This window comes from Vanacampus margaritifer, chromosome 17, assembly GCF_051991255.1.
Source record: "Vanacampus margaritifer isolate UIUO_Vmar chromosome 17, RoL_Vmar_1.0, whole genome shotgun sequence".
Lineage (NCBI taxonomy): Eukaryota > Metazoa > Chordata > Actinopteri > Syngnathiformes > Syngnathidae > Vanacampus > Vanacampus margaritifer.
In genome coordinates this window covers 13,030,260-13,056,388 of record NC_135448.1, presented here as the reverse complement: position 1 = coordinate 13,056,388, position 26,129 = coordinate 13,030,260, and the positions used below count along the sequence as shown (strand labels likewise).

Below are 26,129 nucleotides of genomic sequence, written 5' to 3'. Positions count from 1 at the left end.
GAGCAGCCCGGACCGCCCTCATGCCCCAATGAGATCATTATTTGAGCCAAATTGCAATCAAAGCTCCGAAAAACACTTGACAAGCCCCAACTAACCGCCCCCCCCCACCCTTTTGCCCGACTATTAACTCAACGTGCCCTGCCGTGCAATTACATTCATTAAATATGCAACATTTGTTTTTTACAATTACTACTAGTTTTTTTTCCCGCCACTCCCTTACAACAACGTCCATTTTTATGTACAGCGGAGCAGCAGAACTGCACATGATAGTAACAAGGTGATTTCATACTTGACGAATGAATCGAGTGGTCAAGAATAAAAAGTGTTGAAGTTTGGGGCCATTTTTAATTGGAAATTGTCCAAATCCTCTGATTTCAGCATATCAACAGTAATTGTATACTGATTTCTGTAGTCCTTCATGAAAGAAGACTGATTATTTCCTGTGTTTTAAGCAAAATAAGACACTTGCAAACATCTGTTTTTACTTTGGAAAGCAATGACTGAACCGTACAACATCAATCGCAACAACATCAATTGCTGCAAAACAGAAACAGATACAAATAAACCTTTTTTCCTGATCAAAGAAGAGATTCTAGTCTTTCTTTTGGTAGCTTCCATGTTTTTATAGCAATAGAACACAATATTCTGTGGGCCTTGCAAAATCAGTCAAAATCCAGTAAAACAGCCGGGAGCGAAGGGGGTTGCTTCAGTGAAAATGGCTGGGAGTGAATGAGTTAAAGCTTTTGTGATACACTTCAATGCAAAATTAAAATGAATCCGATTAGTTGATTAACCGTTAGATTAATCGATTCTTTGTCTCCAATGCTTACAAAACACTACAGACACTTATGTTCATGCTTTATGGTTATGTACTCCGGTTATGTATTTCTGGACTAAAGTCTTAGAAAAACTTTCCGCCATTTTGGACTGTAGGATACCTTTATCTCCAAACTTGTGTTTGCTAGGTGACCTAACAACAACTGACTTACCACATAAACAATTTCAATCTACACTTGTAGCCCTTACTATCGCAAAAAAAACAATTCTTGTTAACTGGAAAAATAAACAAACTCTGAATATCGACCAATGGTCTAACCTCCTCATAAATCACATTTTAATGGAAAAAATATCTGCCTCAAATAAAAACCAAATATCAAAATTTATAGAAACATGGTCTACGTATATAGAATTTTTTAACCTAATTCCGGTTACTTAATTCTGTCTGTTAGCGAGAGCCACTACATCGTGATAACTTACATTGATGCTTCTGCATTTGGCAATTTATTATTATATTATATTATTAGTATGGGATTTTTTTTTAATGGGCTTTAGGTGAACTGATGAATACACACACGCTCGCACGCACGCACACACGCACATACTCACACGCATACAAAAAAAAAAATATATATATATATATACAAATGTGTATATGTATATATATATATATATATGTATATATATTTAAAAAAAAAAAAAAACATTTATTACATTTTTTTAATTTATTTGTTTGTTTGTTTTTTAAAAAAAGGAGAGCAATGATGATGTCAAATCGAATGAACAATACTGAGCTCTCCTGAGAAAAAGAAAAAAAAAACATTAATTGATTCTAAAAAATATTCAATAGTGACAGCACGAGTTTCATCTTCCAAGTCAAATCCTCATTCAAAACCCTAACCTAAGCTTGAAACCTTACTTTTCCATACAGTTACTATGCCCAAATGGGGAGACATCAAAGTGTGTCCTCCGTGACAAACAAACGCTTGCTAAAATAATGCGCATCTTTTCAAAACGTCTCCCCGCTTAAACTAAATAACATCCTAAGCACTGGTTTTCCTTCCCAAGGCCAAAAGCGCGTCCGATATGCGGCGAATCCTTTGGATGTTTGCTAGCGTGATGGCCTTTAATGCGAGGGGGTTGTGTGTGTGTGTGTGGGGGGGGGCTTCATTAGTATTTGGCATCCTTGGACCGCGGCCGCTTTTGGCAATAATGGACCACCGGGCGGGCGAGTGTGTGTGTGTGTGTGGGGGGGGACCTTCCCCTTTTAAAGCATTTGAAAAGCCATTAGGCAGCGTGCAGGCGTGTGTTTGTGTGTGTGTTAAATAGTAAATAAAAAGCAGCAGACAGCGATGAGGAAGGACGCATCTATTGACTATTGTTGCACTTTTTTCTCCATTTGTTTAATGGGTTCAGCTCACGAGACAGACTTTCAAGTGGCCGAACTTTCGACTGCTCGTGTGTACTGACCTACAGATTCAAAGTACTTAAAACCCTCATTCAAACCCTAAAACCAGGCTAGCTTGTAACCCTAAACCAGTCCGAAAACCTGAAACTTGTTTCAAACACTCAATTAGGCTTTAAACCCAAACCAGGCCAAAATCCATATTTAGAACCTTAACCCTTGTTCAAAACACTTAGTTATTCTTGAAATCCTGATCCTAACCCTAACTGTTAAAAATACTAAAATAGGCTTGAAACCCTCATTTGAAACCCTAACCAGTTTGGGGAAAAACTTAACCAAGCTAAAAACCTCAATTGGGAATCCTAACTCTTGTTTTTTTTTTTTTTTGTTTTTTTTCAGAAGAGCTCAGTATTGTTCATTCGATTTGACATCATCATTGCTCTCCTTTTTTTTTTTTTTTTTTTTTTTTTTAAAAACAACAAATCAATTAAAAAAAATTTAATAAATGTTTTTTTTTTTGTTGTTTTTTTAAATACATATACATATATATATACATATACACACACACATATATATATATATATATATATATATATATACTTTTTTTTTGTATGTGGGTGAGAATGTGTATGTGCGTGTGTGTGTGTGTGTGCGTGCGTGCGTGCGAGCGTGTGTGTATTCATCAGTTCACCTAAAGCCCATTAAAAAAAATCCCATACTAATAATATAATATAATAATAAATTGCCAAATGCAGAAACATCAATGTAAGTTATCACGATGTAGTGGCTCTCGCTAACAGACAGAATTAAGTAACTCTTGTTTAAAACCCTTAACAAAGGCTTGAAACCCTAATTTCAAAACCCTAGCCATAAAACCTAAGCAAAAAACGAGGCTTGAAATGTAATATTAAACCGTAATTCCAGTTCAAGAGCCTAACAAAGACTTGAAATCTTAACTCGAAACCCTGAACAAGGCTTGATGCCCTACTTTGTAATCCTAAATCCAGGATGAAATTGTAATTTGTACCGTAAAATAAGTCTTAAATTTTTTAATTGGGTTTAAAACATTCATTAAAAACCCTACCCCTAACAAAGGACTGAACCCCTAATTTGAATCCCTAAATCTAAATTGAAAGCCTAACTTGAAACATAAAGCAGGCTTGCAAGCTCATTTTAAACCTGGATGCTTGTTTAAAACCCCAACTAAGGGTTTGAAATCTTAATTTAAAATCCTAAACCAGGCTTGAAACCTTAACTCGAATCCTAACCCTTATTTAGAACTTAAACTAGGCATAATTTGACACCCTGTTCCTTTGTGGAAACCCCAAACAAGGCCTGAAACTCGAATTTGAAACCCTAACCCTTATTTGAAACCTAATCCTTGAAACCCTAATTTGAAAACACAGAATCTTGTCTGAAACCCTAAACCAGTCTTGAAATTCCAATTTAAAGTCTAACCCTTGGCTGTAACTAGAGCTGCATTCAAGACAGCTGTGAAGTCTCGCAACAAACCAAACAACCAATCCAAGCATCCTTCTAACCAATCAACGAGTCTTGAACCCAAGCTCCGGCACAGAATCCCCAACGACACCCCCCCCCCCCCCCACACCACAGCCTTCCCATCCCTTTTAATAGAAAGGCGATAAGATTGGTCACGGCAACAAGGATTTACGCTATCTGCCACATCGACGTTATCGCCGTCGCTACCGCGCCAGGTTTTCTCAGACGCCATCGACAACCTTTGCGTTGCTAATCAACACAGTTAATTTGTTTCTTATATTTTTAGCCGCATTTCTGCACCGCCGTCGCAAAAAAAAAAAAAAAAAAAAAAAAACTTGGCGGTTTATCAGATTGACAAAAAAAACAACAACCCTGGTCTTATTACATGAGTCGTCTTATCTGTCATATTTCCTGGGCGGTAGCGTAGCGCCGCTTCCAAAATGGCGCTATCTGGCGCAGAGCTGATGAAGAGGGGAAATGAAATGATTGCGATTAAATCTGACCCATATGCTACGCCGCTGTGCTAGCGTGCGCTGGCAGAGCCCCGGCGCTACTTTTATGGCTTCGCAGCGGCGGGACGCAACTAGCATCTCGATGAAGGCGCCAGGCGGCCCCCCCCGAGACGTGACGACACGGGAGACCAATCGCTTGAAATTGGTAATCTTACATGCTTGTTATTTCACTCCGGGGCTGAACTGCATCCTGCTGTTCGACGTAACTACGCCAGCACAATGGAGGCAATAAAATCCATGGATGGGTGTCAGAAATACGACAGAAATAAAACTGATTTAGGTTGTTGTCAGTCGCAAACAAATTCAGGGCGTGAAAATTGCTTTGGCTGGAAATCTCTTTTGCAAAGAATTCCGGAAGGGTGGAAATGAGGGTTGGGGACAGTTGGGTTGAGTGGTTAGGGGTAGAGTAAGTTTAGGGTTAGGCTAAGGGTAGGGTAAGGTTGGGATTAGGGTCATGACGGACAAGAAAAAGAAGTACAAGTAGAAGAAGAAGTAGGAGATTTAGATTTTTGATTTTGAAAAATGACATTTATTTGCCGCTCTTATTTACATTCTTTACATAACACACAGCTCGGCAAGAGCAATTAAATAAATAGATTAAAAAAATACAATGCTTTTACATCAGAATATCACTAAAACATAGCGAAGTAGAAGAATAAGAAAAAGAAGAAGTAGAAAAGAAGTAGATGAAGTAGAAGTACAAGGCGAAGAAGTAGATGAAGAAAAAAAAGTAGAAGTAAAAGTAGAAAAAGTAGAAGAAGAAGTAGAAGAAAAATAAGAAGTAGAAGAATAAAAAAAAGAAGAAGTAGAAGATTTGATTTTGAAAAATTACATTTATTTGCCGCACTTATTGAAGAAGAAGTAGAAGAACAAAAAGAAGTAGAAGAAGTAGAAGAATAGGAAAAAGAAGAAGTAGAAGAATAGGAAAAAGAAGAAGTAGAAGATTTTGATTTTGAAAAATGACATTTATTTGCCGCTCTTATTTACATTCTTTTCATAACACACAGCTCGGCAAGAGCAATTAAATAAATAGATTTAAAAAAAAAAATACAATGCTTTTACATCAGGACATCAATAAAACATAGCGAAGTAGAAGAATAAGAAAAAGAAGAAGTAGAAAAAGAAGTAGATGAAGTAGAAGTACAAGGCGAAGAAGTAGATGAAGAAGAAAAAAGTAGAAGTAAAAGTAGAAAAAGTGGAAGAAGAAGTAGAAGAAAAATAAGAAGTAGAAGAATAAAAAAAAGAAGTAGAAGATTTGATTTTGAAAAATTACATTTATTTGCCGCACTTATTGAAGAAGAAGTAGAAGAACAAAAAGAAGTAGAAGTAGAAGAAGAAGAAGTAGAAGAATAGGAAAAAGAAGAAGTAGAAGATTTTGATTTTTGATTTTGAAAAATGACATTTATTTGCCGCTCTTATTTACATTATTTTCATAACACACAGCTCGGCAAGAGCAATTAAATAAATAGATTTAAAAAAAAATACAATGCTTTTACATCAGAACATCACTAAAACATAGCAAAGTAGAAGAATAAGAAAAATAAGTAGAAGAATAAGAAAAAGAAGTAGAAGTAGAAGTAAAAGTAGAAAAAGTAGAAGAAGTAGGAGAAGAAGTAGAAGAAAAATAAGAAGTAGAAGAATAAAAAAAAGAAGTACAAGATTTGATTTTGAAAAATTACATTTATTTGCCGCACTTATTGAAGAAGAAGTAGAAGAAGAAGTAGAAAAAGTAGAAGTAGAAAAATAGAAGAACTAAAAGAAGAATAACTAGAAGTAGAAGAAAAAGAACAAGAAAAAAAAGTAGAATTAAAAGAAGTAGAAGAAAAATAAGAAGTAGAAGAAGTAGAAGAATAAAAAAAAGAAGTAGAAGATTAGATTTGGAAAAATTACATTTATTTGCCGCACTTATTGAAGAAGTAGAAGTAGAAAAAGTAGAAGTAGAAAAATAGAAGAACTAAAAGAACTAGAAGTAGAAGAAAAATAAGTAGAAGAAGTAGAATTAAAAGAAGTAGAAGAAGGAAAAGAAGTAGAAAAGTAGAAAAAGAAGAGGTAAAGTTAGAAAGTAGCACCGGGCAGAGTGAGGTTTAGGTTTTGGTTACAGTTAGTGTCGATTTATGCTTTGGTGTGGGCTTGGGTTATTTTAGAAAAAGGCACCAAAATGTTTCAAAGGGTCTCATAAATGGCACAATCCAGAAAATTGCAAAAGTCTGACTAGTCCAACCTTCTATTAAGGATAACGGATTTAATGGAAACGAGTAATTTACAATTGTCATGTTTAAAATGGCTGTTTGTTCAAGGTGACGATGGTAAAAACAGCGGCTGACATCACGTCGCTTCCATTTCTTACGCTGGCGTCTCTACCAGCGAGATCAAATAAAGAGAGAAATTCTCTTTTGTCCCGGCGGCGCAAAAGGTGTGCGTTCGAGGCGCCCGCGATTGGCATAATTACACGGCTTAAAATGCAAATCCACAATGTGCTTATTAATTCCATTCTGCCCGTTTCATGTGACTGACTGCACTTAATTAAATCAGATTGATTAGAGCCTTTTTAGTCTTTTTTTCCCCCCCCCTCTTCTTTACAACCACATAATTATGACGAATAGAGCCACTCGAGAGGGAACGTACTGCCTGGCGTTTCTTTCTTTACTCGGGGATGGCGGGCGGCTTCAAAGCCTCTGCTGGGAGTCGCACTCCAATCACGGAAAACTTTTCAGTCTGATTGCGGCATTCAATGTTCATTAATTGTGTGGTCATTCAGGTTCGCCGGAGGACAGTCTTAGGGTTGGTGTAGCATTAGCGGAAGGCTAAGTGAATTTCGGGTAGGGTCGAGTTGGGATAGGTTAGGATGAGTTTCACAGGTTAGAATTCATTTTCTTGGTTGGTAACCCGGTGGGTAGTCGTTAATGTCCGGTCGGTGCTGGATTTCACTTTCCTTTCTTTTCTTTGATCCTTCCTCGGGTCTCCTGACAACCTCACGACTCTAGCTGGATTCTGAAGTATTCGGTTTCGGTGAACGGTATGGGATTTTGAATAGGTTTTAGGTGAACTAATGAGTACACACACACTTGCACATACTCACCCACATACCAAAAAAAAAATTAATGATAAAATTACCGAATGAACAATACTGAGCTCTATATAAAAAATAATAAAAAATAAAAAATAAAATAAAAAATAAAAATTAAATAATTCTTTTTGCGCATCGTGGGAGGATTTGGAGTCCTTTAAAAAAGATTCAATTAACACGCAAAACGTAATTTGGCAATCCAGAGACGAGTTGCATTTGGGCTTGTGCAAGCATTTTTGAAATGCCAGAAACAAAAACAATCCTGACATACAACAACGTGTTTTCAGCGCTCCTGACTGATCCCGAGGGCTGATCTGGAGACAATCACAAGAAGGAGTCATTTCACGGCAAAACCCAGCATCAACTCTGCATTGCTCTCCGAGATTGACAAAAATAAACCATTGTTGAATTTGACAAACGGGATGAGGTCGTCTTCTCATAACCGTCAGCCACATTTTTCCATCAGGGAGGGGTGAGGTTGGGGGGGTCTACATCACCACCATCCCTCCCCCTCATCTCACTCACTCACTCACTCACACATCATACACTTACTAAAATATTAACTAGATGTGTTTTTTAGTGCTGGCAGATGCCCCGACATCTAGCTGATGGCTTCACACTTTCGCACAAGCTACTACACGCACCGGCAACTTCCCTGCCCCCCCTCTGCGACCTTCTTCCAGCTGTTGAAAGTGCAGGGACGAGGCGACGAGGGGGTTTGGGGGGGGGTGTCAAGGAGGGCAGGAGGTGTGAATATTCCCTCTTCAATTCCCATGCTGCACACATTCATAAAGACCACCTCATGCTAATGCCTTCAGCCTCGGCTAATAGGCGCCTTTTATCTTTTTTATGGACACTGCCGAGCACCAAATGTCAGTTGGATGGAAATTATTTATTTTCACTAAATTTAGTGTATTTGTACGTAATTGAAAGAAATTAGCAACTTTACTCTGTTTTGGGGTTTTGTTTTTGTTCATGGGTCAACAAGACAACCTGGATGTTTAACCAGTAAAATGTATGCCTGGCATTTTTTTTTTCTTTAAATTTTGCAAAATAAAGAATTTTTTATTTTTTTTGGAGGGGTTGTTTTGTACATCAAACGTGTTTTATTTTGGCTAAATTTATTAATTTGGGGTTTAAGTAAAAAAATCCTACACCAGGAATGTCTCTCTACCTTGTGACGTCAAACCACCCAAAATTTTAGACAAGAAAACAAACAAAAAATCTATTTTTATATTCTACTTTGTGACGTCAAATGTTTAGCCTCGATTGTCGTGATGCCAACGACGGACACAATCGGATTTTGGACACAAATGACGACAAAGTTATCAGAATCTGCTGAACTATCAGCTTGACGATTACTTCGGAAATCACGACAAAAGTTAGCATTAGCAACGGCTACTCAGACTGACTGCTATATCCTTCATTTTTGTAACACGACGGCTGACATTTTAACTGTAAAAAAAAAATAACAACAACATTCTTCAGTCGTTTTGAGGACTAGCTGTCTCCATTTGTAATAATCTGCGATTTAAACGGCCAAAATTCTAACACACCTGGGGGCCAATTTACTGCTAGCGTAGCATTACAAGAGTCGCGCTGTTAAGTGAATACCAGCCCTTACTTTTCATCTTTTCTTTTCTATCCCTGCTGTTGCAATTATCCACTCGCCGGTCAAATGGTGCCTGACGTGGCTAGCTAGTTAGCTGTCAGGATGCTTTTTTTGTGTGTGTGTGTGTGTGTGGGGGGTTAGATCTCAAATAAGTGACAGCTAAATAATAGTCTCCAGGAAGCAGGATGAAACAAGAGAGTTAAGAATCATACGACGTATTTATGCGCATCGTAAATGATTTTTTATTTTCATTTTTTTCCACAGCAATAAACCCTCAAACATTTGGCGCATGTGCTCCTATTTTTGCTAATTGTGAAGGGGTTAGCCATGCATTACACAGATGAGCTGTACGGGGGCCATTTAGCATTAGTGCCTCCATGCATCTTAATGAAGTGATAAATTCTCAGCATACTAATAAAGCGGCTGCACTATATATGAATGAGAGGCTTCTCGCAAGCGTGGGAGAAGAATGCAAATAAAGATGGAGAGTGCATTTTATACATAGCAAGTATGGATGGGAGTGCGTATGGTGTGTTTTTGGTGTGTGCGTATGTGTGTGTGAGAGAGAAAGAGAGCACTGTATTTAATTCATTCATTCTTAACCATGACCCTCCTTAGGGCTTTTGACAGCAGTGACATGAAATTGAGTGAAAAAGTGCATCGTGAACTGAACATGTCGGCCATTTTGGGCAAATTCCAAAGTTTGATCATAATTCTGACGATTCGGAAAGTAAAAAAAAAAAAAAAAAATCAGTCTCACCGATCGACAAGAAAATTGGTGGAAATGTCCGGACGCACAAAAAAGTCTCAAGGAGCCATCGCCGAAACTGAATAGGAAGTCGGCCATTTTGGTTTGATGCAGTAAATAGAGATCATTTCATGGATTGGTTAAAAAAAAAAAAAAAGTTCCCGACACAGTGCCACGAATTAAGATGAACTTTAATGTACATCTTTACTAAGACAAAATTCACAAAAAAAACTCTCAAGGATCCGCGCCTGAAATTGAACAGGAAATTCTGATAATCAGTTTGACAATTTGGAAAGGTAAAAAAATAAAAATTAGCCTCCAACCAGTTCCACATTGGGTGGACATGTCTATCATGACAGCACACATCAAAAAGTCAGGGTCAGTCAGCCACTTTGATTTGAAGCAGTCATTTTTTGGCAAACTCCAAATATCATTTCAAGGACTCGCACCCGTCACCAGTTTCACGAATAAACACGAAAATGAATGGTCATCTCGACAAAGACAAAACACACGCAAAAATTTTCCAAGGAGCCATGCACAAAACTGAACAGGAAGTCTGCCATTTTGTTTCAAACTGTCATTTTGGGGCCAATTACAAGGCTTGAAAAAATTTGGATTCAAGAAATTGTTGTTTTCCAACATGTCAAATCTTTTGAGCCATACCGTTGACAACTGTGATCAATTTGTTCACCCGAATCATGAATCGTCATCTCTAAAAATGTATTTTGCAGAAAAATCAGTAGTGTAACGAAATGTAATGAAAGATCACTAATGTGAAGATATCAAAGCCCTTTTCCCTGAAAAAAAAAAACGGCGAATGCGAACAAAGAATGAGCTGCAGACAAAAGGTGGATCATACATTGCGCATGTATGATTCCCTCTGAAGAGCTCTGCAAAGATCATTCCGGCTCTCCTCCTCCCAGCGGGAAGCCGCAGTAGCACGCGGCGAACAAAAGAACGGCTGCCTAGACAGCACGCTGGCCGACCCCCCCCCACCCCCGCCCGCTCGCCGTCCTCCATCCATCTCGGGCGCGTTAGCGATGCTATCGCGCTAGCAACACGGATGACAATCTGGAGGCGGAAGGTGCTGATCAAAGATAAATTTCCCTTCTCGCCTCACCTGGCTTTAATTACGCCATCTGTGTCGGAACGCGGCGGGAACGGGGGGATGTGGCGCTTAAACGGGTAGAAAAGTGGGAGGGGGGGGGGGTCGGTCCCACGTGATGCTCCATTTCATCGGGACGCCGCTAGATCATATTATTTTGTTGATTTTGTATCTCGTCTTTGGAATGTTGTGGAAGAGCTGGGAGAGTTAGCATTAGCATTAGCGATAATCCGTATAACATCAGATGCAATCTTGGTACTATGTTTGACTGCATTGTCACTGTCAAAGATTTATTCTTTCTTTTGATACATAACATTTCTATTAAAACAACTTATTTAATATAAGAAGTTTGGCGCTGCATTTCAATAGATGACTTTTCAAATGGAATTCTTGTCAGGTGAATTCCCACATTGGAATTTCTCAGCCGCAGTAACATTTCGGAATTTTAAGCTTGATTTTGCTCGCACAAATTGAATTTTTCGAAAATTCAGCCCCTGAAGCTAGTTTCACTTTGAAATTCACAAGTAGACGAAACAAAAACAAAAAAGTCTGGAGAAGCCATACCTGAAAAGACACAGCAACTCCGCCATTTTGGTTTGAAGCGGCCATTTTAATGGTTGAAAAAATGGCTTGCTAGGAAGGAATTTGCAGTTTTGCTCATTGTATTTTTGGCAGAAGATCGCAGCAACGTTTGAAGACAAAATTCGAAAATCAATCTCATCCATGTTCAAGGAAAACACGGAGGGCTGGGCACCTACCTTCCCCCCCACTTGTGCCAGATGTGCGGCCCTGCTTTACGAGGCGGTGCCAGCGTGCCGAAGAGGCGCACGCCATTAATCTCCTCCTTGGGGGACGCCTATATTACACTTTTAAGAGTCCCCCCCCCACACACACCCCAACCCCCCCAGCCCCTTTTTTCCGACACCATCAATCGTCCCATCTGCCTCACCGTAAAGCCTCCACCTTTCTACTCCTCTCCTCCACACTTTCTTCTGTCACTTCGTCTAATTCATCAGCGCGCACCAATTTCCCCCCCGCCCAACCCCACCCGCCTGCCAGATGTGAAGCCATTTCACGGGGGCCTGCCGCGCTGATCACGCCATTACGATTATTGACTGTATTAAGCCAAGATGGCAGCGCGTTTTAGTAGAATCAAGCCTTGGGGGACGCCACGTTGGCGACACCCCCACTCCGAACCCGGGCGAAGACAGCCACTCAACAGACAGTACAACACATCAATTTTCCTCATTGGAATGTCATTAATCCATTCCAGTCACCATCAGTACTTTTATAAAAAAATAAAATAAAATAAAAAATATTTTTCATTGGAGAAATTGGGTTGCCCGCTTTGGCAACCCGTCAGGCTTCCCATTCTATTCCAAAATAGACAATGCAAAAAAATAAACGTTATGCCTGTATTTTTAAAAATGTAATAATGTGGCTAAGAGTAAAGTAGTAATTGGTATTTTTATGGGCGACAAATACACCAAGTCTTCGAGTACTTGACATTAGAGTATTTTGAGATCATAGAGTATTTAAAATTAGTCTTGGGGTTTACATTATTAACTCATTCACTCCCAGCCATTTTCACTGAAGCAACCCCCTTCGCTCGCGACTGTTTTACTAGATTTTGTCAGATTTTGCAAGGCAAACTATTGTTATAAAAACATGGAACCTACCAAAAGACAGATTAGAGTCTCTTCTAAAGAGTTTCTGTTTTGCAGAAATTAGCTTTAGAATATAGCTAGGTTTAATTATTATTTACAAATCTGTTGAAAACAGTGGGGAAAAGAGCTTATTGCAACATGGCCCTGGTTGATCTCTTATACTCTGCTGCCACCTGCTGGCCGTTTTTGTAATAACGAGCATTGCTTCAACTATTCTCTTCAGTTCATAGTTGACATCTAGCATAAAAAAAACAAATGTATAAATACCTCTGTGGGAGCATGGCCATATTTAAAATAGAACATATTTATACGTTTTTGGGTTCAAATGAGTTAATATAGGCAATGACAAACAATATTTGAGCGGTCATAAAAAACATTTAAAAAAAAATACTTCTCCCACTCACTTGAAAAACATTTCAACGTTTCAAAACATATTCTAAAGACTTCATTAGCACCAGTCAAGAATCACTGTGAAGAAATGAAAAGAACTCACACAGTTCTCTTGCTTCAAGCTGTTAACTTGTCACTCGCGGTTGGTTTGCTGTAAAACAGGCACAAAACATCATTGAATGTGTAAACACCAATCCTTTTATCTAACAAATGTCTGTTAGCTTGATGCTAACGAAAATTAGCATAGCCGGAGCAGCTACCTAGAAATATAGTATATGACAATAATCTCTCTATTGCCTTGTTCTTCTTGATTTTTAATTATGCGGCATCAAGCGCAGTGCTGCCAGGCGCGTTGTGGCACAATGTGGTACTGCACCAAACCTTGCACAACTCTAAATTTGGACTGCGGTGCCATTTATACCCCTTCAAAGACGCGTAAAGCTGAACCTGCTAAAGCTCGACGTAGGCTTCCTTGCAGGTGCTCGCCCACCTGTGCCCCCCCCACCCCCACCCACCCCCCTCCCCGCATTCTCTGTGTGTGATTGATGCGACAGCTTAGTGGGGCGACAGAGGTCGGGAGATTGTTTCAGCCCTTGCTGCTCTTCTTCCTCCACGCTCGCGCTTTTTTTTTTTCCATCCACCACCTGGAACGTCTCCAAGAGCTCGTTACATGGCGGGCCCACGTGTAAATGAATTCATGTTCACGAATGCAAAATGAACATTCTGCTTCCCGCACCAAAAAGGAAGAGGGGGGGGAGAAGACAAAAGGAGAGGATGGACGCCAGGAGGAAATGCAAATGGAGGGAAGGAAAAGTCAAGTGAGGTGACGGTAGCCATCTTGTAGCACTCAGCTGGGACGGCGAACAGATGGACGGCCACCCCACCCCCACCCTCACCCGTGAACACCACATAGAAAATTAATCATCTTTACTAAACTGGAATACACACACACACACATACGGAGAACCCCAGCATACTCGAGGTTTGGAATTCCGTGAATTTGCCAATTTGCAGATTTTTGAAAGAAGCCTATCGTCTGTTTTTACTTTATTTAGGGAGTGCGGAACTGCCAATGTGTACGCAAGTACATTGAAACGCACTTGTAGGCTAAATGCTAAAATCTTAGCATTTTTCCCCGTAATGCTACGGGGTATTGACTTGTGCAGGGGGAAATCATGCAATGCAGACATCAATAAATCATAAAAATGATGAATTAACCGTTTAAGGAACTCAATGAACGTATTTGTATTATGCAGGCTAAAATAAGTTAAAACATTTTTAAAAAAGGGCATTTTTTTTCTTGCGCATGCTATTTAGCTTTTAGGCTATGAGTACATTTAAACGTATTTACAAATGCGTTTAAACTTACTTGCCAGTCAGAAATGTTTACTCTGCAATAATATTTCCATGTTTCTGCATATACAGTACTAGACAGTGGCTAACTTATTTGTTCACAATATACGAAAATAAATATTGCATTTGTATTAATTTTGATTCATATCCAATCTATTACGCATTGTTCATGATGTCTTATTGATATTTAGCTAGCGACGTTTACATCATTGTATATATTTTTGTACATTTTCATTTTTTAAAGGGCTACAGTTTTTTTTTTTTTTTTAAAGACATTTTCTGACTAGTTGCATTAGTTTTATATCGAACGCTATGCTAGCAATTTGATCTCATTCATTATTCATATAATACAACTATTACAACAAAATTTACAATCAATGCTGACAGACAGACATTATTCTTACAGCAGCTTCTATTTATTGATGTATTTATTCATTGCGATATATTTGATTATTTAATTTCTAAAGTGCATTCTGGGCACTAAGTGCTACACGAAGCACAAATGCATGGCGGGAGACGACCACAATGCCTCCCACTGGATTTCTTTTTATGCGTCTCAATACGCAAGTGGCCGAAAGCGCAATTACATCACAAAGAGGAAATTTCACCGCATGGACGCCAGGAGCCATTTAGCCCAAAAAAAGCCAGCTCGGGTTGCCAAGACGGAAGCCATTAAACCGGCGGCGTTTTGGAGGTACGTCTCAATCGGCGGGGGTGCGCCGTCCCACCCGCTGGAAGTTGGCGAGGTGTGCCGCCACGCGGCGAGCGTTACTTAGCGCTCGCTTATTGTGGCGGTCACGCTGCGTCCCGTATGGCGGCGTGCAAACGCAACAGCGTGCGAATGCCGTCTGGCCAAACAGCTGCCGCAGCGACGCAATTTTAGGACGCCTTCCAAAAAAAAAAAAAAAAGGGAAAGTAGAGCGGAGGCGAAGTAAACAAGCTGTTTGGCTGCCACATGTTTTTTGCTTGGTTTTATTATTTAGCCTTCATTTGGTGACACTGATAGTCGGCACTGTGGGCAAAGAAAAAGAGGCTAACAATTAGGAGACAACATTTGTCTTAAAAGGTTAAAATCATGAAAATGTTAGGTTAAATATCCAAGAATAAAATCACAATGTTATGAGAAAAAAAGTCGGATGTTACATGTAGTAAAAAGTCGGAATGCTGTGAGATGTTTTTCCATTATTACAAAAAAATAGTCTTTTAAGTCACAATATTATCAGAAAGAAGTCGCAAAGTCATGATTAAAAAGTAGAAGTATTAAGTCACAGTTATGGAATCCAAAGTTCAAACCAAACACGGTGAATAAGCATTTAGCTGTTATGCTGCATGCAAATGGTATAAACTGCGAATAGAATGCTTTTTTTTCCCTCCCCCTTAGTTTTTTTAAGCATTTCAATCATGTATTTTTCCCGAATCTTGTCTTTCAGGAATTTTACTAAGCGACTTTTTATTTCTTTACTTTGCCTTAAAATGTCTAAAAATTATTTTGTTTGAAAATGCCTTTAAATGTTTTATTTTTAACTATGTGAAGCACATTGTGCATGAAATGTGCTGCATAAATTAAAATAACCTTGCCTTGCCTATTAAGATAAAGATTATAAGATAAAAAAAAAGAAGAAGTAACAAACTAAAGATGTAAAAAAATATTTCAGGAATAAAGTTATTGTCTTACAAGAACAGTATGAAATTGTGGTGCTGAGAAAAAAATGCCATCATAATTATGCTTTTAATGATACAAGGAAAAAATGTGAAGTAACAAAAATAAAGTTATATTATATTACGAGAATAAACGGAATCCAGCAAACCACTGACACGCAAGTTCCAAGTCTTCCTGGCTGGCATCATTACGATGTTATTGTGGTACATAAAATCTCTACGACGCAAATCGGAATAATTATTAATCGTCACCGTGGTAAAAGCCTCATAAAGCGAGCCTATGAGGCGATATACGAGCGACAACCTCGCATTTGGCAGCAGGCCGCGCGTAGCTGGCCGAGAAAGCGCCTGCTCAAAAACACACACCGGACTGAACAGCTTCCTTCTGGTTCCACTCGCTTTGGCCGTGTTTTCCTTGCAGGAGGCCACCTCCGAAAGACATCGGTGTCTGCCAATCATCCGTCAAGGTTGAACAATGAAATCACAGAAAATAGAACCTCCCTCCAAAGAGACCGTTAATGCCAGCCAGATGGATCTGGCATTCCATCGCGAAAAATGTGTAACCCCGAATTATGTATGTTGTAAATTATTCGTAATATGTTACAAAAATAAAGTGCGTTTAATGTTTCGACAAAAAAGATGCAATGAATTTTGAATTGTATCAAATTCAATATTACAAAAATTTTGTTATAATCTTAAATAAAATGGTTGTAATGATGAAGCGTAATACAACAAAATATTACGACATAATATTACGATGAACAAATTTACGAGATTTTTCGAATGGTATGATACAAAAGTCCTGAAATTGCGAGGAATAAGTCATGTTAACGGGAAAGACATCGCGATATTACGAAATGTAATGATTGAAAAATTACATCGTCATGTATTTTTTTATTATTTTTTTATTTTTTCAGGAGAGCTCAGTATTGTTCATTCGATTTGACATCATCATTGCTCTCCTTTTTAAAAAAAAAAAAAATTTAAAAAAAAAAAGGTTTTTTTTCTCTCTTTTTTTTTTATCGTCATGTATTATAAGAAAAAGTCAAGTAGCATAAAAAAATAAAAATTGCTATTACGATTCAATTCTTCCAACAAGTTAAGACTAAAGTCGTAAAGTTAAGAAAAATTGTAATGCTATGATTAAAAAGTCTGATTCATGAGAAAAAAAAGTCATCAGATGAAAGTACAAGATGAAAACATTTTCCTTTACAAAATAACTTGTATAAATATAAATAATATTTATATAAATATAAATAAATAAATAAATAACTCCGACTTGCGCTAAACAATTCCCGAGCGCCGCAGCAAGCGTTTCTTCCGCTTCTTCTCACCGAGCACTTTAACGCCGTGCAGACCATTTTGACCCGCAAAGTCCAGCCTCCAAAATTAGGAGCTGCCAGCTTGTGACGGCCACGTGACGGAGAGCAGACGGGACGGGACGGGACGACATGGCAGCTCACTACGATAGCGCAGGAATGCCGCCCCTTGTGTCCACTGACTTTATGAGGCAAACGATACGGGTTCAGTGGTCCTCACTCATCCAATCACAAATCATATGTGATGGTTTTTAGCGCCTCTGCAGTTATGTTGAATGGTTGGAGTTATGGAGATTCCGTGTTTTTTTTTGCGAGGCAGTGAAGGTGTCTAAATGTGATTGGGTGAGTGAGTAAGGGGCGGGGCAAGTTCACTTGACCATATCCTTGAGAGGAGAGTCTGCTTGTATTTGCTAGCTTACTTGCTAGCTAGCGCAGATAGTGAGTTGACAAATGTCAATTCGACTATCATCACCTCAAAATTCAATACAAAATAAAAATTGCAAGTCGTTCAACCGTTAATGGAAAAGTTCTGAAAGCAACAATAATCAGATATTCAAACAGAAAGTCCCCCAGGGGCGGGGCATCAAATTTTGTGTGCCACATTTACGGTTTCACTTCGAGCCGCGAACATTTCCAGGCATACGTACAGCCCTCGATGTAGAAAAAAATATTTCAGAGCTATAGGCTAAACCTAACAGGAAGTGCCCCATTTTGATTTACTTTTGAATTTGTCACCATTTTTTTGGCTTCGTTTATAGAAGTCATATTAAAACTTAACAAACTCCTCCTACAAAATTGACACGATCGTCTTCAAACTTGACATATTTAATCTTAAAATGTTTACGATGAAAAGTTATCGAGAGCTTTTTTATTTCGTTGCACACTGTTGCCGTGGTGATGCAAAGAAAATTGATGCTGTTTTTGAAAATAAATGGCTCAATAGCGCCCTCTACAAATGTTCTTTTTTCTTTTTTCTGGAGAGCTCAGTATTGTTCATTCGGTAATTTTACCGATTTGACATGTCATCATCATTGCTCTTTTTTTTTATTTATTTTTTATTTTGTATGTGGGTGAGTATGTGCATGTGTGCGTGCGTGTGAGTGTGTATTCATTAATTCACCTAAAACCGATCAAAAAATCCCATACCGTTCACCTAAACCGAACACTTCCAGCCAGAGTCGTGAGGCCGCCAGGAGACCCGAGGAAGGACCAAAGAAAAGAAAGGAAATTTTTAACGAAGCATTCCCGGTGGTATGTTTCACCTAGATTTGTGAAAATTGAAACTCGTATATATCAGCCTAAGATGCTAAACCTAACAGGAAGTCGGCCATTTTGAATTCATTTTGGAAATTGCACAACTTATACAGAGGTCATATTTGAATGAATACTTTCACGCAAATAAAATAAATAATTTTAAAGGGTTTTTGTCCTATGTGACAGTATCCCAATGTGTAAGTACCCCAACGTGGCCAGGGTTGCGAGGGCCCTCGAGCAGCTCACAGCTCTCGATTCCCAGACTCCCCTGTGATGTCACGTCTCCAGTTGTTATCAAGAGCACTTTGTCATCGCTGCCCGGCGTCTCCTCTCCGCATGTAACGAACGTCGTACGTCATCTCCCTCCCCTTGTCACCTTTTTCGCCAGGCAGACAGCGTCTGCTTTCTGTCAGGCCGGCCCGCCGCCTGGCAGCTCCGCCAGCGACAAGTCGGGAGCCCGCAGTGGCCGATAACCCGCCCCGGGGCCCTCCGTCCCTTTTCAAGTGTGTGTGAAACACACACAGTTTTTTTCTCTTTTTCAGCGCCGCCGATTAGAGCTCAGTGGGCATGGAAAGTCCTTCGGTCGCAGGGCTGGGGGTCAAGAGTGGTCGCTGAAAAAGTCCTCGGGGCTAAACATTTGATCTTTACCAGCTGCGTCACAGACTGCCATTGTTTTTGTGTCAGCGGGATTTTACAGTGAGGGTCTTGGTCTCACTGTAAGAGTGGCAGCTGCAGCGCCACGGGGTCTACGGGCAGCCTGAAAGCAAAAATAAACAAAGCCTCCGCTAGGGTCACAATCGCTGCGCGCCAGTCGGAAACAAGCGGACGACTTTCACGGCAAATCGACAAACTTTTGAGGCCAAGCTCCGCCCACACTTTATAGAGAATATTCACAATTTGGTCTCAACCATCTGTTTAATATAACCGCTTTTATTTTTGTGCTATTGGATGCATCAAAGTCCAAAAATGGCACCTACACCACCGAGATGGCCAATAATTTTGTTGACAGTTATTTGTTGTGTGAAACACATTTCCAGCACACCAGAAGACGACATGATAATCATACAACCGAGAAATAAAAAAATTCCACGAGCCAACGCTGTTCTTCAAAATCAATCATTCACCCCCAACCGGTCGCCATGGATCTCGCTCGAAAGCTGCTTTTCCCATCAAGCCCAAGTAAGCGCTTCAACAGAGTCGGTGGAAAAATGGTGCGCGATGGTTCCATTTCCAATCAAACGGTTACAAACACGTGCAGCGGAATTCCGAAATTCAGGATTCCGCGTCGAGTTCACGGCCCCAACACGCGTCAAAACAAACCCCTCAGTGACCTTTTGACGTCGTGTAGTCAATCGGTTTCAAAACTGCCCCCCAAAAGCACTGCTTTTCCTTCAGCTAATGCTAAAGAAGTTAGCATTAACAATAAATTATTTGACTTTTGGATTTCATGGTAAATTGACAAATGGCAATATAGAGCTACGAAATGCCCCATTTTTTTGCTCAGCTAATGCTAAATTAGCATTTTTGTATGATCAAATGTTTTAGTAGTGTGATATATTTATGATATTTCCTGAAAAATGTATTGAGGCATTTGTATCAAGTGGCCCACGTGTCAAATTTGAGCTAATTTGACTGCAATCCTCACTTAAAGTAGCTTTTCCACAAGATAATTTAGTTATTTGACTTTTTGTGTTGTCTTGCGAATCATCAAAGGCTCCGCCCACATCTTGAGGTTTGGGAACTTTATCACGGCGCCTGTGTTTTTATGTGTCAAATTTGGCTGACGTTGATCGCTTAAACTAAGTTCAACACTTGGAGTCCGCCCAAAAAAAACAAAATGGCAGCTCAACGCTAACCTCCACTAATGCTAAGCAAGTTAGCCTTTTCATTCAAGAACAACTTTTTGCTAACGTGCTGCCTCTTTATCGACTCAAGATCGTAAAACATGAAGTGCTAACGGTTGATTTTGGCACCCAGAGGTAAACAAAGACTATTTACTGCCTAATAATAGTTAACGGTCTATTTCAGTGGCTCCATCATGAAAGTAAATCTGGACTCTTCTCCCAAAACTCGGCACGTTTAAACCTCACGGAAAGCACCTCCAATCATTACCGTCAGTGGCTCCCCGAAGTGCTTGTAATGTGTCTTTTTAGTGCGGGCGGGACCGCAAATATGCCGCAACATCTGCGAAGCTCCTCGGCGAGAAAAAGCAAACGCGGGTCCAAACATATTGCCGAGGCATTAAGGGGCGGCTTGGAGAAAGGCTGGATTGTTAATCTTTTTTGGCCAAACGCTACACTTTCGCCGGCAGCGCGTCTCTCTCTCGCTTTCAGCCCTGCAGACGGCCTGCCTGACCTGGCAACCGCGCACGGGACCTGGCAACCCTCCGGGCCGAAGAGCTTTGCAAGCCATTTTGGCTTGCCAAGTTTGGCGCGTTAAGTGCTGAGTCATTGTTGGCTATCATGATGGTGATGGGAGTCCGGACTAACTGACTGGATGTGAATTTGAACAACTGAATGATACTAATATGTACATAGATGTTAAATACATTATTTTTAGATTAAGTCATCTATTGTATTATCTTTTATATTTTAAAATATTTAAAAAAAAAAGTAAAATAATCATTATCTGTTTAAATTTAATATTTATTATTACAATTATTTTTTTGAAATAAATTTTGGCGTTTATATATTTATATAAAAATATATACATGAAATAAAAAAAAAGATATTTAATTCATCAAATAAAAATATTTAATTAGTATAATTTCATTATGAATGTATTATACAAGATATTTACACAAAATCTGAATCGCAAAATGTTTAAAAAAAAAAAGGCAGAAATAATAGAAAAAAATGCAAAATTCATGAATACTTTTTTTCCATAAAAAAACAAACATAAACATAAAACCACATGATCCAGCTAATAATTGCAACAGGTGGCACAATAACTGCTAACTTTTAATGTTTGAAAACAAAAGAAAAATCCTATAAATATGTTAAATAAATAAATCTTCACATATTTTTTAATAATCTACAGATGAGTCATAAGGTGGCATTACCACAACTGTTATTATTTAAAAAAATAATTTGCTCAATACATGAAAAAATCTAAAATAAATAATTGAATAAAAATCAATGAAAAAAACGTAAGAAAATTACATTTCTATTTGAAAAAATTAAAATAAAATTTGAAAAAAGCAGCTTAAACATGCAGCTAATTTTAAATTGAAAATTGTATTAGAAAGACACATTCATTTAAAAAAAACGACAACTAAAATTTTGTCTTCAAAACACAGCAAAAAACTATTTGTAAAAACGAATACATGCATAAATAAATAAAAAAAATTAAAGGTCAACTCATGACAATAATGCTACGTACTATTTTTTTTTTTAATCAATTTATGTCATTGTTTTTGTTTTTGTCAAATAGTTTCCATAAATGAAGTGCAGTCATCTGGTTCAGACACACTAACAGATCAAAAGGTGCCAACACTTGTTCGGTCTCCCCCATTTAATATTCCAAAATAGCACTTTTTCTTTTTTGTTTGGCGGCTAAAGAAGCCAGCGGGCGACGGCAGGCGGCCGCGGCGGTCTCGAGGTTGCGCTAAACCTCCGCCAGATGTCCCCGAGCGCGAAAAGCAGGTGGGCCGGGTACGGCGCCGCAGCAGCCGCCGCCACCGGCCTGGCAGGGTTTCAAATCTGCCGGCTCCAACCTTTCATTCACACGCTTCGCCTGGCAAGGCGGGCCCCGGGGCCGCCATCTGCCCGCCATCTTCTATCTGAATGCGTGTTACTGCTGCGCTCCATCATTTAGGGGGAACACCTGTGTCACCCCGACTTTTTGGCTCCGGAACCCCAAGTCGCTATTATGCAACAAGCGCTCTGTTTACTTACATACTGTAAAAAAGGCCGGCTTGATGTTCAGTTGTTCACTACTAATCACAAATTTGATGACGTGGCTCAATTCCGCAACTGTGACATTTTTACTTTAATGCATAACTTTTCATCATAGAACAAGTCTTCTCTCTTAGAACAGTTGCATCAAAAATAACCCAGTTTGGGTCAAAAAGGGACCAATCCACAATTTTGGTCAATCTGATCCAACTTCCTGGGGTCAATTTGTACCCCCCACAGCCCCAAAAAATGGGGTAATTTTGTACAAAATCAACCCCAAAAAATTGGGCATTTTGGACAAAACAACCCAAAAGTGATTGGGTAATTTTGTAGAAAACCAACCCAAAGAACTGGGTCATTTTGTATAAAACAACCCGGTAATTGGCTCAAAATGACCCAAGTAGTGGGTCGGTCCCTTTATGACGCAAAGTGAAGTTTTTAGTTATTACTTATTTTGGTAATATTCTGATTTCTTTCTCAAAAATGAGACTTTCTAAACATATATATTTTCCTTTAAAAAAAACAACTTTTAATCTTTTACATTCAAACAGCCACCAAACCACTCCGCGGATCGTGCACGGTCCAAACGTGAGGCTTGATCCAAACCGACCACGGATCGATGATGAGGAAATCGTGCCTTTTTTTTTTTTTTTTTTACAAAACAAAAAGAACAAAAAACTATGCTTTTTACTTTTTTATCTCTCCAAAACGACACGATTGCCGGCCATTTTAGAAAATGTTAAAATTTTCAATACCCACACGATATGTTCAACAATTAGATATTAACTGCCAAATCTTAATATGCCAAATCATAGAATAGACTCCTTTTCCCGTTCTTTTATAATCGACAGTAGAAAAATGGTTTCACAAATTGCAACCATTACTCGCATGGATTCTCAAACTGTTTATTTCATATAAAATGGGGCTGTGATGTCATCTACTGGTGGTTGCGCATCAGTAGTTTACATTGGAGCATCTAGCCTCGTTGAAAAAAAAAAAATGCAATTGACAAGTATACGTGTCAAAAGCAGTGACTGAGTTAATGGCAAAGTGCGGCACAGCAGCAACTAACGCGGCAGGAGGCGACCCCTCTGCCACCGATGACGAAATGCGTCGTTGGCGACGAGCCGAACAAAAAAAGGGCCAAGTAGTATTCCCGCAGCGTCTTTGCCGAGCGCCGCTCGCAATTTACTGGCGGCGGCCATTGTGCTGCGCAAATGTGGGTTTGAATAAGAAAAAAGGCCCGCTTGCGTTTATTGACAATGACTTAGACTCGGAATTATGTGCAAAAAGTGAGCAATTTGAACTGTGAATGCACCAATTTTGCAGCAGAGCGATGGATGGCCCGTTGGGCTGATTGGCTGCTGAAAGGCGCCGCTGCCTTGCACGCAAAGCCGCTCAATATCCAAAAGAAAAACACTCCAAAATGATTACGACCATTTCAACAATTAACATTATCAAAAGACATTAACATAAAATAGTGAACCTTTACATAAATAATAATATTTAATAAGTGTCTTAATTAGTGTCATAATTATTGCAGTTCATAATTCCACCAAAAAGTTTGACAAGAAGGCGCATCCTCACTGCCATTGACGGCTATAGACGTCAAAAATTAATTTAATTTATTTATTACTTTATTTATTATCATTTTTTTCCACTTTTGTTAACAAGAGTATGAAAACCTAGATTAAAAAAAATAATACAATAAAATGTATGATTAATTAAAATTTTTAATCGCCTGACGCGATTTAAAGATTATGAAAAATTCGGGAAAACCTAGATTAAAAAAATAAAGAAATACAGATATAAAATGAGTGATTAATTAAAAATTTGAATCACCTGACTTAAAGATTATAAAAAATTCGGGGCGTCAGGCGATTAAATTTTTTAATTAATCACACATTTTATATCTGTATTTATTTTTATTTTTTTTTAAATCTAGTTTTTTTTTTATCTAGGTTTTCACGAATTTTTCATAATAATTCCCACTTTGTTGACAAAAGTATGAAAACCTGGAATATTTTTTTTTGTATTACAACAAATTTGTGATTAATCGTGAGCTAACTAGTGAAGTCATGTGATTAATTACGTTTAAAAATTTTAATCGCCCGATTATTTAATAATTTTTTTCTTAAATAAAAAACATTCTTAAAAATAAAAAATACAATTTAAAGAAAAGTTTAATAAAAATTAAGGGCATCGGGTGGTTAAAATTTGTAATTGTAATTAATCGCATGACTTCACTAGTTAACTCACAATTAATCACAAATTTTATAGCTGTTCTAAATGTACAATAAAAAATATAGGTTTTCATACTCTTGGTTAACAAAAGTAGAAAAAATGTTAAACTTCTATAGCCGTCTATGGCAGTGAATGAGTTAACGTACAACAACGTCAAAGTTAAACTCGACTGTTTTATCATTTTTTATTTATTTTTTTAACATCTTGCATTACAGTTTACTTCCGTCACGGAAAACGCAACGCGACATAAAAGCTTTAACGAAGACCTAATCTTCCCTGCGGGGGCGTAAACGTGACTTACAAAGCCAATGTCAAAGCGCATCGCCGCGAGCGAGCGGACATCTTGTGAGGACATCCATCACGTGTCGAGGTACGACGCGCTCAACGCAATCTCTTAAACCGCGCACATCTGCCGACCGTAAAAAAAAGTGTTGCACACGCTCCCCGGTACAATTTTTTATAAAATACAAACCGTGTCAAGTATGTACACGCCTAACTAAAGCGGTTCAATGTAACGACCGTGCCGTAAATCAGCAGAATTAGAACGTCGGCTTTTTATTGAACGCTTTTACGGAGGTGTTGATTTATTTTATGTTCATTTTGAAGGCTTTATTCCTCCATTTTACTGACCCGGGAAAATGCTGGGCCCACTCATAATTTTTAAGGAATTAGTGTCCAGTGCATCTCTTCGTTTGACACGTTACGATCGTCGAGGACACACAAAAGATGATCTATTTGATAAAGGTCATAATTGTACAACAATAAAGGCAAGGAAAAGTCTCAATTGTTCATGGAAAAAAAAGCATGTTTTTTTAACAAAAAAAAAAACATGTTTATATTACAAGAATATCATATTTACATTCGTATTTGTACTCTTGGAAAAATTACATTTCCAAAATTCCATCAGTCTAGAAATTGTGATTTTATTTATAATTTCATAAGATTGCACCTTTTTTTCAGTAGAGAAATACACTAAATGAATCTCATATTATAGCTAATTATTTTTTTTTAAACATTTATTTTTTTCCCATAGGATTACAATTTTTGTCTCAAAATATGACTTGTTTTCTTAAAAAAAAAATCCTTGGAAAATAATTTTATATAATAAAAAAATTCTCGAATGTGAATTTTTAGGGAAAAAATACCTTTATCTTTTTTTATTGTTATTATTACTATTTTTACATAAAATTCCACATTTTTTATGAGATTTTTCATTTGAAAACTACATTTTACGTAAAATTATTTAAAAAAATTAAATCCCCACCTTTTTATTAAAATGTGAGCAAAAACAACTTCAGTCAAAAAAAAAAAAAAGGCTTATTCCTTGTAATCAAATTGTTTTCTTTCCAGCATAACCCTTTCACTTCTTTGTGGCGGACACAGCTTGCAATTTATTGCAGGCAATTTGTCAATCCCGGCGTACCTAATGGATTGGCACATGCGCCCCCAACTGAGCCTCAGAAGTCCCTTTATTGTTTTTGGTGTCAAACATCTAAGCGGCCATTGACACGAGCGTTTGGCTGAAAGCCCGACGGGGGAATGACTGACGGCCGCCTTGACTGGGGCTGACCCGCGGATGGACTGGTCGCCGCCGGGCACACAGAGGGGCCAGTGTGAGGCG

General features: G+C 38.5%; 1 protein-coding gene across 1 annotated transcript in view; it reads right to left on the bottom strand.

Moving 5' to 3' along the window:
- triqk (triple QxxK/R motif containing) overlaps positions 1-26,129 on the bottom strand; it is a 129,830-nt gene that overhangs the window by 31,743 nt on the left and 71,958 nt on the right. The window contains exon 8 of the transcript XR_013288781.1: positions 12,887-12,934. The gene's annotated coding sequence lies outside the window, so the exon portion shown is untranslated. The remainder of the gene's footprint in view (positions 1-12,886; positions 12,935-26,129) is intronic.